This window comes from Pseudorasbora parva, unplaced genomic scaffold (genome assembly GCF_024679245.1).
Source record: "Pseudorasbora parva isolate DD20220531a unplaced genomic scaffold, ASM2467924v1 scaffold_84, whole genome shotgun sequence".
Taxonomy (NCBI): domain Eukaryota; kingdom Metazoa; phylum Chordata; class Actinopteri; order Cypriniformes; family Gobionidae; genus Pseudorasbora; species Pseudorasbora parva.
Window position 1 is genome coordinate 25,534 of NW_027125119.1, and position 15,108 is coordinate 40,641.

A 15,108-nucleotide genomic window follows, 5' to 3' on the forward strand; every position below is an offset into this window, starting at 1 on the left:
AAAACGTCGACCATCTGAATAATTATATTCAGAAGCAGAATCATAACCACGTTGGGCTGTTAAGCGGTTGCGTTCAGTGAAATCCTCTTGGTTGTCACGTGAGACATGATTCATTTGCACATTTGATTGTCTGTTGGTAGCGAGAGCCAATCGTTTTTGTTTGGCTCTATCGCGTTTTCTTTTATTTCTAGAAACACGGGGTATATTTGTGTCCATTACAGTTCTGTCTTGACTCGGGAAATGAGAAGCAGAGAGATGGCGCAAGTCACTTTGTACATCACTTCCACCTGTGTGGAAACGGGATGCATTTCCATTATGTGGGGAGTGATTCATGTGTATGTGCCTGCCTCTATAATTGGTATTAATGAATTCACGAGATGGCAGCTGTGTATCATCATACCTATCATTTCCGCGATCGTAAAAGTCTTCATCATAGAGGTCGTGATTAAAATCACGTTTGTTTCTTTCTGTTTCCCTATTCAGATTAAAGGAAACTGATTTAGGTCTCAAGGGAGCATGTTCAAGCTGCAACCGTGGTCGTGGAGTGTTTCTCCATGGACCCGGTCGCGGCTGACGATACATCCCGCGATCGGCAGTTTAAAGTCAAATAATAAAGTGAAACAAGCACCGTTTGACTCGTCGCGACGTTTCGATACTAATTGTATCTTCTTCAGGCTGAATCAAACGGGATTTGTTATAGAAACTGAGAGAGATATACTAAATAAAGCCACGAAAAGACGAGAGCACAAGAGAAGCTGCTGTCTGTTCTGTGAGCAGGAAGAAGTGAGCTGCAGCATAACACAGAGCGGGTGACGTCACCGTCCTCGGAACGAATCAACAGAGAGCAACTCTTGTACGATTGTGAAGAAATAAAGAAACCTCAAAAAAGTTGAGATTAATTTTTGAAATGTAATTGAGATCGATATATTAAACTGTAATATGTTTCTGATCATGTGTATAATTTTCTTAGTGTTTTTAAATTGCTAAATGAAAGATATATTTTGTGAAAACATTTTTGTTGTAATATGCTGATATCTTTTTAATACCTAAACATGAGTGGTTATTTTAACATATATTGGACTGTTTAAAATGAAAGCCCTCAGATGAAATCATATTAATTTTTAACCTGTATTGGACTGTATAAAATGGAAACCCTCAGATGAAATCATATTAATTTTTTAGTTTTTGATTTATTTATTTTTTTAAAAAAAGTCTTGAAATAGAAACGGATGGTTCTTAAGAGTGAATCCTGCACCCAGGATTATAAACATATAGAATTGTTTGTAATTTAAGATCATTAATGGATTAATAGAATTGTTTGTAATTTAAGATCATTAATGGATTAATAGGTGAAATAGAGGTATTATGTGACTGCTGAAAAAAGATAGAGTGGCATGACATCACGTCAAAGCCCGATCACAGGATAAGGGATCCCACCGAAGTCCAGAGGAAGAGGCACTGGCTAAACTAGGGGGCAAAAAATCCAAAGTCCGGGCCCTTAAGGGGCCGGGCTCGGCTGTGCTCGGTCCTTCTCCCAACTGGCCGTCTCCGATAGGACCCCACACCGGCAAAAGGGCAAAGCAGGGAGCCAGAGCCACCCATTTGCATACTCCTCACACCATCAGCCCAGCGACAGAAGCAACCACCACCAGTATGAAAAATAGGGTTCAGAGCCAGCGGGCTGTGAGTGTCCGGGTAGGTCTTAGGTGGGCTGTGAGTTTAAGGGTTAATTTGGGTTAGGGTTCAGAAACACCGGGCTGTTGACACCTGGGTAGGTTTTAGGCGGGGTGTAAGTGTAAGGGTTAGTTTGGTTGAGAAATAGGGTTCAGAGCCAGTGGGCTGTGCGTGTCCGGGTAGCTCTCAGGTGGGTTGCAAGTTTAAGGATTAATTTGGGTTAGGGTTCAAAAACACCGGGCTGTTGACAACTGGGTAGGTTTTAGGCGGGGTGTTAGTGTAAGGGTTAGTTGGAGTAGGGTTAAGAAAGATCGGGCTGTTGGTGCTAGGGTAGGTTTTAGGCGGGGTGTTAGTGTAAGGGTTAGTTGGAGTAGGGTTAAGAAAGACCGGGCTGTTGGTGCTTGGGTAGGTTTTAGGTGGGGTGTGAGTGTACGGGGTAGGTGTTTAAGTCGAGAGGGGGTGTGAGGGTAGATTTTAGGTCGATTGAGGTGTGAGGGTAGGTTTAGAGGGGTTTCAGGGCCGGCCACTCCTGCAAAGTATAAGACTGGGTGTGCACTGGCCACTCACACCTCATTCAAACCTCTGGGAAAGATCGTGTCAAGGCGTTTTATCCAAGTCCTTTCAGCCCTAAGACGGTCACTCAGGGCCCAAAAGGGACACGTCTGTAGAGCTAGGAACCGTAACGAGGTCAGTCCATGGGCCAGAAAATGTAAAACTACATGTCTGCGCGTCTCGATCTTATGTTTGATGTTATATATGTGTTTGTATATGCGATATTGCAGTGGATTTTTGGTCTGTCCAACGTACTGTCTCTTACATTTGGAACAGAATACCAAATATATACAGTTAGAAACTCGAGCGTTCAGGACATGAGGTACATGAAAAATCCGACCCGTTGATCTACTCTTAATGAATTCTAGGGGCGTGAAATATTTAATAACAGTGCTTTTATTATAATTGGGTGCTGTTTTCAGTTTGCTATGAATTAAAACATCTTTAAGGTTCTTGTTTCTTCTAAATGCTGCGATCGGTTTGTGTTTAAGCAGAAAATTAGACCCACTCAGAAATTTGTCAAAATTGGCTTTAACAGCTAGATTAAGTTGTACGCTCTGGTTCGAGAAGTGTGTGACGAGGGGGATCAATTTCTCTTTGGGTACCGTTTCTCCGGGCTTAGGTCGCTTGGGTTCACGAAAGGTTCGAAGAGTTTTTCGAAGGAAAGTTCTAGAATAGCCACGATGGCGTAGAGCAGAAAAAAGAGTTTTTGTTGCACACAAGAAAGAGGATGGTTCAGAACAAATGCGATGAAATCTAAGTAGTTGGGATTTAACAATTCCCTGAAAAGTATGTTTTGGATGAAAGCTAGTTTTATGTAAAAGAGAATGGGTATCCGTCTCTTTAAAGTGAACACGAAAATCCAAGCGGCCGGTTTCCGGGAATCTGGTTCCCTTGAATGTAGTCACGTCTAGAAAATTGACCTCCTTCGGGTCGAGCGTATACTTAATTGTGATCGATTTTTGATGGTTATTGAGGTGTTGGATGAAAGTCAGAAAAGCGTCTTTTGAGTAGGTCCACACGCCCCAGATGTCATCAAGAAACCGAAAATACGAAAAGGGCCTAAGAGGATGGGAAGCCAAAGCAGACTCCTCCCACCGTGCCATAAAAATATTGGCGTATGATGGTGCGAATGTTTTACCCATTGCTGTTCCTTTAGTTTGTAGGTAGAACTTAGAATTAAACTCAAAGTCATTTTTATCCAAATTGATCTCCAATAGTTTGATGATGTAATTCTCCGGACGTTTTGGGTCAGGGTATTTTTTGAAACATTCTTTAACAGCCTCCACACCCGCATCGGTTTCAATGTTGGTGTAGAGGCTGTCGACATCAATGGTAAATAAAAAGGCATCCTGTGGGATTTGGAGTCTGCTTATCTTCTCAAGGAAATCGTAAGTGTCTTTTATGTAGCTACTGTGTTTCTGTGCCAATGGGTTGAGAAAGTATTCAACATACTTGGCCGTAAAATAGGACTCGCTATTGCAGTCCGAAACAATTGGACGCCCGGGTGGTATTTCGTAGGGTTTACTCCAAGTATGTTGACTCTTATGGATTTTTGGGAGCAGGTAGAACCGCCTGGGTCTTGGGTTTCCATCGCCCAGCAGGTAATCCCTCTGTTTCCAATTAATTATCTTTTTTTGACACATTTCCTCGAGGATGTCCCTAATCTCTTTGGCTGTTTCCATAAAAATCGGTCTGTCCAGAGGACGGTAATATTCCTCATCACAGAGCTGTCGATGTCCCTCCCATAAGTACTGTTCCTTGTCTAAGATCACGACCGCGTTTCCTTTGTCCGCCGGCTTTATCACAATGTCAGTGTTTTGACTAAGCTCTTTAAGTGCTCTACTCTCAGCTCGGGTGAGATTGTGTCGTGCATTCTGTCCCCAATTAAGGTGACGGATGGCATAACAATCAGCAGTGACAATTTGTCTGATGTTAATCGGTAATGAGGCTAAGGACGGTGTCCATTCGGATGGACCCGTAAAAGGGAGCTTTTCCCTCCGATGTTTTTTGCCTTCAAAATACGTTTCGAGTTGGAGTCGGCGATGATAGGCTTGTAAGTCATTAACTAGTTCTATCTTTTTTGTTTTAAAGTCGGTAGGAGTAGGAATAAAAGTGAGTCCCTTTTGGAGTATTGAACGCTGGTCGGAAGTTAAGATAAATGTCTTTGATAAATTAATGATCAAATTATCTAAACCAGGTATCCTGCTCAAAGTTATGACAAATTTAGAAACTTGGCCCAGTACAGTAGAATCGTCTTTGCGGTAGCGGGCCTCCAGTGGATGCCATCAGACTCTACCGCAAAGTAGATACTTGGGAGGGGAGGAATGAAATCACAGTTCTTCTGGATGTATGCATTGATAGCCTCCACCATCTGCTGTTCTGCCAATGAGAGGACTCTGGAAAAATTAATGACGGGGATCAGAATATCCGCGTTGGGGAATTTGTCCCGAGTCACTTTGATGAGGTTCTGTAGTTCTTTAATCGCTCTGATCTTAAGTCGCTGCTGGCGATTATTAAGACCAAAGGAAAGAATTATTTTTTCGGGTACTTCAGTGATCTGAGCTCCCTGAATTAGGTTTGTAGCATGTTGGAACCTAGCTCCTGGAAAAGCATCCACCTGCAAGTCGGTATTCTGAAATTTAGGGAACCTCGCTGCGTTAGAGTCACCTAAAATCACATATTTTTTATGTATCGTCAAACGCCAATCAATGTTTTTCCTGGTAGTATTGGCGTGACGTTTAGGTTTACCACCAGAGCTCGGTGAGCTAGTTATTATCTCAACGTCGTTAGGGTCTGAGGCTATCTGTGGAGTTGGATTAGGAGGGATCAACGTTTGTGCACAGGTTCCTTCAGATTTCGACTGGCAGGGTAAAGGTGTCCCAGTAGTTGGGGCAGAAGGGCCTTCATGTTCCAAAATAAATCGTGATAGGGGTGACAAAGGCTTTGTGCTGTCGTTGAAATTGTCTGATTCAAGAAAGTGAAGATTTGCGATAGGTGAGCTGCCCGAAAGATCCAAGTCCTCTAGGTCATGCAAAATCGGGGAGGGAGGTGAGGGAGGGGTGGAGGCTTGCCTCAAAACACCCGAGGTCGTCGGAACAATCCCTTCACTCCCAGGATGGTCGACTTCCTCGAGCTCCACCCCCACCCTCTCAGGGGCCAAAGGGGCCAAAGAGGCCAAAGGGGCCAAAGAACGAGAAAGGTCACGGGGGATTCTTTGTTCCCGTGGAACAGAAAGGGAAACCTGTATGGGTCTCGCCACTTCCATTTCACACTGGGGTCCAACCTGTGTAGATTGGTCAAGAGAAATAAGAGAAGAGAGTGCTCCCTCATAAACACAGGGGTTAATTTGTTTCAATGGTACAGAAAGGGAAACCTTTGTGGGTCTCACCGTTTCCGCTGCCATTTCACTCTGAACTTCTGCCTGTATGGGCTGAATCAGAGGAGGAGCTTCCTCTTCCATGGTGACTGGCCAGTCACCTCTATCAGGTGAGCCTGTCACCCAAGAACTATCCCGCAGACCTGGAGATGTCTGCACGTGCACCTCCGCAGTAATCAATTGGGGGCGTGCGACAATACGCGGTGGGGGAGGAGGAGGTTGATCAGGTGGTGAGGCCACTACTTGCGCGTACGTGCGCCTCGATGATGGTTGTGGTGGCGGCTGCGGTGATGGTTCGACCTGTTGTGGTGGTTCGACCTGCTGTGCTTCAGTAGTCGCTGGTGTAACCACACATGGTCTCTCAGAAAGTTCCGCAGTATACAAGGCCTCCGCCTGTTCGATAGTTTCAACCGTTAATCTATCTCCGTAATTCTTCCCGGCCCAATTGGTAGCTATCTCGAACGCACGTGGCCAATCCACCTCAGATGTTTGGTTCTTGAGGCTCTGGATGGTGTTACCGATGAGATCTTCATAATGTTGCTCAAGTATGAGTTGTGCATTATAACACCAGTTCCTTGCATTCCCCTCTAGCAGTGTTTCGACCCTAGGATTAGGGTGAGCGGGTTTAATGGTGGTCACTAGAAGGTCAGTAAGTCTCTGAAATGTGATTGGTGTGTTCTCATCTCGTTTTTTGGTGGTGATCTTATCTAGATGATGAACCGCACGAATCAACTCATACATGAGCTTGGTGGTAGCTTTAAGCTGTGGAGGTGCAGGTGCGTACAGTACATTTGGCTGAGACTGCCTCAGCGTGGTTAGATTTGTTGGTGAAAAATGGCGTGTTGTTCTTGTGTGTGTCTGTTGTGCGTTTTTCTGATTCCAATAAAATTTCGGAGAATTGAAATTTCCATTCACATCACGGGAATCTAGCGTTCCAGGCGCGTGCATGACGTGTCTGGAGTGTAATGGGTTAATCTGACCCAAATTGGGCAAAGAAGTTGATCTCCGTGGAGGAGGACGAAAATAGTTGCCCTCATGTTCTCTGGTGAAATAGTTTGGTACAGAAAAACGTCGACCATCTGAATAATTATATTCAGAAGCAGAATCATAACCACGTTGGGCTGTTAAGCGGTTGCGTTCAGTGAAATCCTCTTGGTTGTCACGTGAGACATGATTCATTTGCACATTTGATTGTCTGTTGGTAGCGAGAGCCAATCGTTTTTGTTTGGCTCTATCGCGTTTTCTTTTATTTCTAGAAACACGGGGTATATTTGTGTCCATTACAGTTCTGTCTTGACTCGGGAAATGAGAAGCAGAGAGATGGCGCAAGTCACTTTGTACATCACTTCCACCTGTGTGGAAACGGGATGCATTTCCATTATGTGGGGAGTGATTCATGTGTATGTGCCTGCCTCTATAATTGGTATTAATGAATTCACGAGATGGCAGCTGTGTATCATCATACCTATCATTTCCGCGATCGTAAAAGTCTTCATCATAGAGGTCGTGATTAAAATCACGTTTGTTTCTTTCTGTTTCCCTATTCAGATTAAAGGAAACTGATTTAGGTCTCAAGGGAGCATGTTCAAGCTGCAACCGTGGTCGTGGAGTGTTTCTCCATGGACCCGGTCGCGGCTGACGATACATCCCGCGATCGGCAGTTTAAAGTCAAATAATAAAGTGAAACAAGCACCGTTTGACTCGTCGCGACGTTTCGATACTAATTGTATCTTCTTCAGGCTGAATCAAACGGGATTTGTTATAGAAACTGAGAGAGATATACTAAATAAAGCCACGAAAAGACGAGAGCACAAGAGAAGCTGCTGTCTGTTCTGTGAGCAGGAAGAAGTGAGCTGCAGCATAACACAGAGCGGGTGACGTCACCGTCCTCGGAACGAATCAACAGAGAGCAACTCTTGTACGATTGTGAAGAAATAAAGAAACCTCAAAAAAGTTGAGATTAATTTTTGAAATGTAATTGAGATCGATATATTAAACTGTAATATGTTTCTGATCATGTGTATAATTTTCTTAGTGTTTTTAAATTGCTAAATGAAAGATATATTTTGTGAAAACATTTTTGTTGTAATATGCTGATATCTTTTTAATACCTAAACATGAGTGGTTATTTTAACATATATTGGACTGTTTAAAATGAAAGCCCTCAGATGAAATCATATTAATTTTTAACCTGTATTGGACTGTATAAAATGGAAACCCTCAGATGAAATCATATTAATTTTTTAGTTTTTGATTTATTTATTTTTTTAAAAAAAGTCTTGAAATAGAAACGGATGGTTCTTAAGAGTGAATCCTGCACCCAGGATTATAAACATATAGAATTGTTTGTAATTTAAGATCATTAATGGATTAATAGAATTGTTTGTAATTTAAGATCATTAATGGATTAATAGGTGAAATAGAGGTATTATGTGACTGCTGAAAAAAGATAGAGTGGCATGACATCACGTCAAAGCCCGATCACAGGATAAGGGATCCCACCGAAGTCCAGAGGAAGAGGCACTGGCTAAACTAGGGGGCAAAAAATCCAAAGTCCGGGCCCTTAAGGGGCCGGGCTCGGCTGTGCTCGGTCCTTCTCCCAACTGGCCGTCTCCGATAGGACCCCACACCGGCAAAAGGGCAAAGCAGGGAGCCAGAGCCACCCATTTGCATACTCCTCACACCATCAGCCCAGCGACAGAAGCAACCACCACCAGTATGAAAAATAGGGTTCAGAGCCAGCGGGCTGTGAGTGTCCGGGTAGGTCTTAGGTGGGCTGTGAGTTTAAGGGTTAATTTGGGTTAGGGTTCAGAAACACCGGGCTGTTGACACCTGGGTAGGTTTTAGGCGGGGTGTAAGTGTAAGGGTTAGTTTGGTTGAGAAATAGGGTTCAGAGCCAGTGGGCTGTGCGTGTCCGGGTAGCTCTCAGGTGGGTTGCAAGTTTAAGGATTAATTTGGGTTAGGGTTCAAAAACACCGGGCTGTTGACAACTGGGTAGGTTTTAGGCGGGGTGTTAGTGTAAGGGTTAGTTGGAGTAGGGTTAAGAAAGATCGGGCTGTTGGTGCTAGGGTAGGTTTTAGGCGGGGTGTTAGTGTAAGGGTTAGTTGGAGTAGGGTTAAGAAAGACCGGGCTGTTAGGGTTAGGTTAGGGTTAGGGTTAGGGTTAGGGTTAGGGTTAGGTTAGGGTTAGGTTAGGGTTAGGGTTAGGGTTAGGGTTAGGGTTAGGGTTAGGGTTAGGGTTAGGGTTAGGGTTAGGGTTAGGGTTAGGGTTAGGGTTAGGGTTAGGGTTAGGGTTAGGGTTAGGGTTAGGGGTTAGGGTTAGGGTTAGGGTTAGGGTTAGGGTTAGGGTTAGGGTTAGGGTTAGGGTTAGGGTTAGGTTAGGGTTAGGGTTAGGGTTAGGGTTAGGGTTAGGGTTAGGGTTAGGGTTAGGGTTAGGGTTAGGGTTAGGGTTAGGGTTAGGGTTAGGGTTAGGGTTAGGTTAGGGTTAGGGTTAGGGTTAGGGTTAGGGTTAGGGTTAGGGTTAGGGTTAGGGTTAGGGTTAGGGTTAGGGTTAGGGTTAGGGTTAGGGTTAGGGTTAGGGTTAGGGTTAGGGTTAGGGTTAGGGTTAGGGTTAGGGTTAGGGTTAGGGTTAGGGTTAGGGTTAGGGTTAGGGTTAGGGTTAGGGTTAGGTTAGGGTTAGGGTTAGGGTTAGGGTTAGGGTTAGGGTTAGGGTTAGGTTAGGGTTAGGGTTAGGGTTAGGGTTAGGGTTAGGGTTAGGGTTAGGGTTAGGGTTAGGGTTAGGGTTAGGGTTAGGTTAGGGTTAGGGTTAGGGTTAGGGTTAGGGTTAGGGTTAGGGTTAGGTTAGGGTTAGGGTTAGGGTTAGGGTTAGGGTTAGGGTTAGGGTTAGGGTTAGGGTTAGGGTTAGGGTTAGGGTTAGGGTTAGGGTTAGGGTTAGGGTTAGGGTTAGGGTTAGGGTTAGGGTTAGGTTAGGGTTAGGGTTAGGGTTAGGTTAGGGGTTAGGTTAGGGTTAGGGTTAGGGTTAGGGTTAGGGTTAGGGTTAGGGTTAGGGTTAGGGTTAGGTTAGGGTTAGGGTTAGGGTTAGGGTTAGGGTTAGGGTTAGGGTTAGGGTTAGGTTAGGGTTAGGGTTAGGGTTAGGGTTAGGGTTAGGGTTAGGGTTAGGGGAATGAAAAATCCAAGATCAGGGACCCTAAGGTCCCCGAAATGGTTGTGCACGGTCCAGCCTTCTACTGACCACTAAAGGCGGCCCAGGTCCAAAGATAGCCAACAACGTTACCATGTCCTGCTAGTGCCATTATATTTATAATAAATTTCATTCTTTTTTATTTTATTATTGTATAAGCCAGATAAGTATGTATCATCACATCAGTTTATTTATTTATTTACTATATTAACCATTTATGTTATTTAACCCACACTATATTTTATATAACCACTCATCATTTTTTTTCTCTGTTTTTTGCAGGAATCCAGGGTTACGTCCACGAGGGGTACGCCAGGCCGGGCTGGATCCACGCGGGGTGCGGAGTCGAGGGTTGACCCATCTGGACCCCAGGTAAGAGGGGTAGGTTTTAGGTAGGGTTTTGTGGTGGGGGTTAGCATGATGAGAGGGCTGTAGACCCCCTGGTGACATTGCCAGGGGTGTCTGGGTAGGTTTAGGGGTGATGTGGGTATGTTTATATATTTACTAGCCAGGGGTATCTGGGTAGGTTTAGGTGTGGGGTGGGTATGTCTATATATTTATTAGCCAGGGGTATCTGGGTAGGTTTAGGTGTGATGTGGGTATGTCTATATACTTATTAGTCAGGGGTATCTGGGTAGGTTTAGGCGTGATACGGGTGTGTCCATATCATCATGACGGTAAGTACAGAGAAGGATAATAATTTAGGCCTCATTAAGGCCTCTCGGGTACACCGTGTCCAAGCGTCTGATCCAGGTGCTTTCTGCCCTAAGTCTCTCCTTTAGGGACCACGTTGGATCAGACTGGAGTGCGGTGATTCTGAACGAGGACAACCCGTGGGCCAGAAAGTGTTGAACGAGGTGTCGGCGCTTATCAACAGCATGCAAAATGTTGTGTGCATGTTGATAAGCCCGAACACGGAGTTCATTTTTCGTTTGGCCAACGTATTGTCTCCTGCATCTTGAACAGAAAGCCAGGTACACGCAGTTAGACGATTCATGGGTCAGAGGTGCAGGGATCTTAAACATCTTTTTGTTAAATCTGCTCATTACCCATTTTGTCTGTACAAAGTATTTGCAGCGACCAACGCGACCTTGGGGTTTGAGAGTGTTTAATTTACACTGGACCAATATGTCCTTGAGATTTTCATTGCGTTTGTAGGCCGCAATTGGCCTGTGGTGCTGCAGATACTTTGTGGGTCCCAAAAATTTAAGAAAATTTTCTTTGATGGCCAAGTTAAGAGAAACACACTGTTTGGAATAAAGTGCCGTTAGAGGGATGATCTTATCTCTATTGTGTGTCTCTTCTGTATGTTGTTTTTTTGGCTCATCAAAATGTTTTAAAATCTTTTTCAGGAAGGATCTCCCATAGCCACGGTACCTAAGTGCCTGGAACAGGGTCCGTGTGGCTTCCTGGAACGAGCTGGGCTGTGAGCAGATTCTTTTAAATCTTAATAGCTGTGATTTAATAATACCCTTGAAAGTGTGTTTTGGATGAAAACTATCCCTATGCAGCAGGGAATGCGTGTCGGTCTCCTTAAAGTAGACCTTAAAGTCAAGGTGACCCGTTTCTGCGAACCTTGGTCCCTTGTATGACACGACATCCAAAAAGTTGACCTCTGACCTGTCTATACTGTGCTTAACTGTAATGGATTCCTGGTGTGTGTTTAGATGCGAGATGAAAGCGAGAAAGTCCTCCATCGAATGGGTCCAAACTCCCCAGATGTCATCCAAGAAACGATAATACGCAAACGGTTTCAAGGCGGAGGAAGCGAGGGCCGTTTGCTCCCAATCCGCCATGAAAATGTTGGCGTATGACGGCGCAAACTTTTTCCCCATGGCCGTTCCCTTGACCTGTAAGTAGAATTTAGAATCGAATTCGAAATCGTTTTTCGTGAGGTTTATTTCCAATAATTTAATGAGATATTCGTCCGGTCTATGGGGGTCAGGATATTTTTGCATGAAATTTTTGACTGCCCTTAGGCCAGTGGGGGTGTCAATATTGGTGTACAAACTGTCTATGTCGATGGTAAACAAAAAGGAATTGGCTGGAATTTTAAGTTTGCTTATTTTTGAAATGAAATCGTATGTGTCTTTAAGGTAACTTGGATGCCTGGTCGAGAGAGGGTTCAGGAAGTATTCGATGTACTCCGCGGTGCAGTACGTTTCACTATTGCAGTCGGAAACTATTGGGCGGCCGGGTGGAACTATAAAGGGCACGCTCCACTTTTCTGGTTCCTTGTGGATTTTTGGTAATAAATAGAAAATTCTCGGCCTGGGTGGGCCCTCACCCATCAGGTACTGCTTTTGTTTGTTGTTTATGATTTTCTTGTGCACCATATCTTCTAAAATACCTCTTACTTCCTTTTCAGTCTCTGGGAAGATTGGATCTTCGAGTGGACGGTAATGCTCACTTACTGCCAGCTGTCTAAGGCCCTCCCCTATATAATGTGCCCTATCTTGAATGACTGTAGCGTTGCCTTTATCGGCGGGTTTGATGACAATACTGTTGTTTTCACGTAGCTCTTTTAGGGCTTTCTTTTCCCCAGTAGTGAGGTTGGGGGTTCTGCCGATGCCCCAATGAAGGCTCTTAAAGGCGTAATTATCAGCTTTAATGGTTTTGCCGATTTCTTTTGGCAGGCTGGACAGTGGGGGCTCCCAACCAGATGGGTGGGTGAAAGGAACCTTATCTTTATGGTTCTTTTTGCCCTCAAAATATGATTCCAGCTTGAGCCTGCGATGGTAAGCTTGTATGTCAGCCAAGAGTTCTTTTTTTAGGCATTTGGGAGGGGTGGGAATGAAAGAGAGTCCCTTTTCTAAGACAGAGGTTTGGTCTTGTGTTAAGGTAAGTGATTTTGATAGATTCACAATAAGTTTCTTAGAACCACATTTTGGGCTTTTGGGCATTAGAAGTTTAAATATTCCATCCAGTGGGAAAACAGTGTCTTTGCCGTAGCCGGCCTCCAATGGACACCGTCATTTTCCACTCGGAAGTGTGTCGCTGCCAGAAGGGGGATGAAATTCATATTTTTACTGATGAAGTGATTCATGTGCTCTATCATCTCCCGTTCGGCCAGCGGTAGTGCTCTGGAAAAGTTAATTAGTGGCACTATTACAGCTGTGTGTGGTAGGTACTTTCTCGCTGTTTGATAGGCTTTTTTAATCTCTGCGATGGCTCTCAATTTGTGCCTTTGTTTCCGGTTGTTTATCCCAAAGGCCAGGATGATGTGATCTGGGACCACAGAGACCGTAGCCTTTTCCAACAGGTTGCTCGCGTGTTGGAATTTTGCCCCCGGGAAACAGTCAATCTGGAGGTCAGGATCATCATGTTGGGGGAACCTTGACAGGTTAGAGTCACCAATTATGACTGTTTTCTTTTTAATTGTCAAGCTCCAATCTATAAATTTTCTGTTTGTGCTAATATGACGTAGCGGGCGGTTCAGGGAGCTAGAAGCAGGACTATCGGCAGCCGTGGGTGATGTCACGGTCTGTGATGCCGTTACTGGAGGCAGTATTGCTTGTCGTGCCGATGGTGACTCAACTGTATCTAGATCAATCAATGATGTCTGTTTTAAAGCACTAGTTTCACCCTGCTCTACCCGCTTTGGGTTTGGGCCTGCCAGAGGTTCAAGTTCTTTAAGGAACAATGAAAGAGGTGAGGGTGATCTTTGAGGGCGATTTGGGCCATCAGATTCCGGTACAGCCTCTTCCCTTCGTGGAGTGGACGCCATATTGTTAACCCGTGGGTCCACCTCCCGAAGTGGGGAAGTCCCAACAGAGAGTTCCATCACAGGGTTTTCGTGACAGCTCTGTGGAGATGGAGTCTGATCAGAGATTTCCGCCCCGATTATGTCGTGGCGGCTCTGAGGCACCGAGACGGTGGAAGAGTTTTCCGCCACCCGTGATAGGTGACGGCTCTTATGTGTCTTTTTTCTCTGCTCTATAGGTTCCAGAGCCCCAGCCTGTATGGGCTGAAGGGCTTCGTGGAGGTCCTGAGGAGGGGCTTCGTCCTCAAAAGACCAGTCCCCTCTGGCTGGAGGGGGTGTGACAGCGCGCTGCTGCGGGCAGAGTGTAGGAGAGGTTTGTACCGACACGTTTTGGTGGCTAACATTTTCTTTTACAGGGTTGGCACTAACGGGGGGACGGTCTGAAGGTTGCGGTCGAGTCTGTGAAAGAGCCCGACTGGTGGAAGCGACCACTGAGGCGTAAGTGCGAGGGGGTTCGCTCGCTGGAGGCTCTGCTTCGACATTCTGTGTCGAAGTGTCACCGTTAGGCGGAAGTTCTGCTGTAATTAGAGCTTCCGCCTGCTCAATGGCTTCAGCGCTAACTCTGCCTCTGTAATTTCTGTTAGCCCAGTGTGAGGCCACTTCAAAGGCTTCGGACCAGTCATCTCGATTGGTCTGGGTGCGGATTTTTTCGAGAGTTAATTCGATGGTAGATTCGTAATGCTGTTCCAGAATTAACTGTGTGGTGTAGCACCAATTTTTTGCATTGCCCTGTAACAATTGTGCCACGCGTTCGTTGGTAAATGCTGGTCTCACTGTCTCAATGAGGAGGTCCGTCAAATCAGAGAACGTGATAGGTAGATTATTTTCCACCTTTGTAGTGACATTCTTTAGATGGTGTATGAGACGGATGAGCTCATAGAAAAGCTTAATGGTTTTCTTTAATTGTGGTGGTGCCGGTGTAAAATCTGGGTTTTGTCTCATCTGTTTTTGAGCTCTAAAATGCCCTTGTTTTGTCCCATTTCTGTTTTTAGGTGGGGAGTGTTGTCGCTGGATGTTCCTATTGGTGGGATAACGAGGAGTGTTAACCCGAGGTGGAACAAAATTTCGAGACTGACCACCGTAATTACGGAAGGGGACCGTTCTGGGTCCCTGGTGGTACTGGGCAGGGAAACGTGTGGGGGGTCCAGTCCTGGACGCCTCCCTAAGGTTAAGTCCAGAAGCCTCTGGAAAACCATTAAAATTTGTGAAATCCCTATTTTTTTGTCTCTTTCCCCTTTTCTGTTTTTTATTTCTTTTCTGGGACTGTGGAGCGGTATTGTATGGTCTCCTGTATGGGAAACTACGCTCGTCGACATAAGGGCGTGATGGTGTGTGCATGGGTGGATGGTTGTGGTCTCTAAAATTTGGTGTGACACTAACGTGTCTCACTCTGAGACGGGGGGCATTTCTCTGTCTCAGACGGCCCCGAAAATTATCCATGATAGCAATATATACAGAACTTTTTTTGGTAGGGTTTTTTTATTTTTTTGTTTATTTTTTTGTATTTTTTGTGTTTTTTTGTAGAAATAGGAACAGTTAGAACAAATAAAAATTAAAATGA

The 15,108-nt window shown here is 44.9% G+C and overlaps 1 long non-coding RNA gene across 3 annotated transcripts; it reads left to right on the forward strand.

Annotated features, from left to right (window-relative positions):
* Positions 1-9,761: 9,761 nt before the first annotated feature.
* Positions 9,762-14,763, forward strand: LOC137068539 (uncharacterized). 3 transcript variants are annotated; one of them, XR_010904242.1, is made up of 7 exons: positions 9,762-9,852; positions 10,067-10,156; positions 11,137-11,210; positions 11,452-11,636; positions 11,881-13,127; positions 13,727-13,860; positions 14,540-14,763. It is a non-coding gene; the product is annotated as an uncharacterized lncRNA (long non-coding RNA). The 3 variants fall into 3 exon arrangements; XR_010904243.1 differs by having other exon boundaries at positions 9,830-9,951; XR_010904241.1 differs by lacking the exons at positions 9,762-9,852; positions 10,067-10,156 and adding an exon at positions 10,594-10,758.
* The last annotated feature ends 345 nt before the right edge of the window (positions 14,764-15,108 follow it).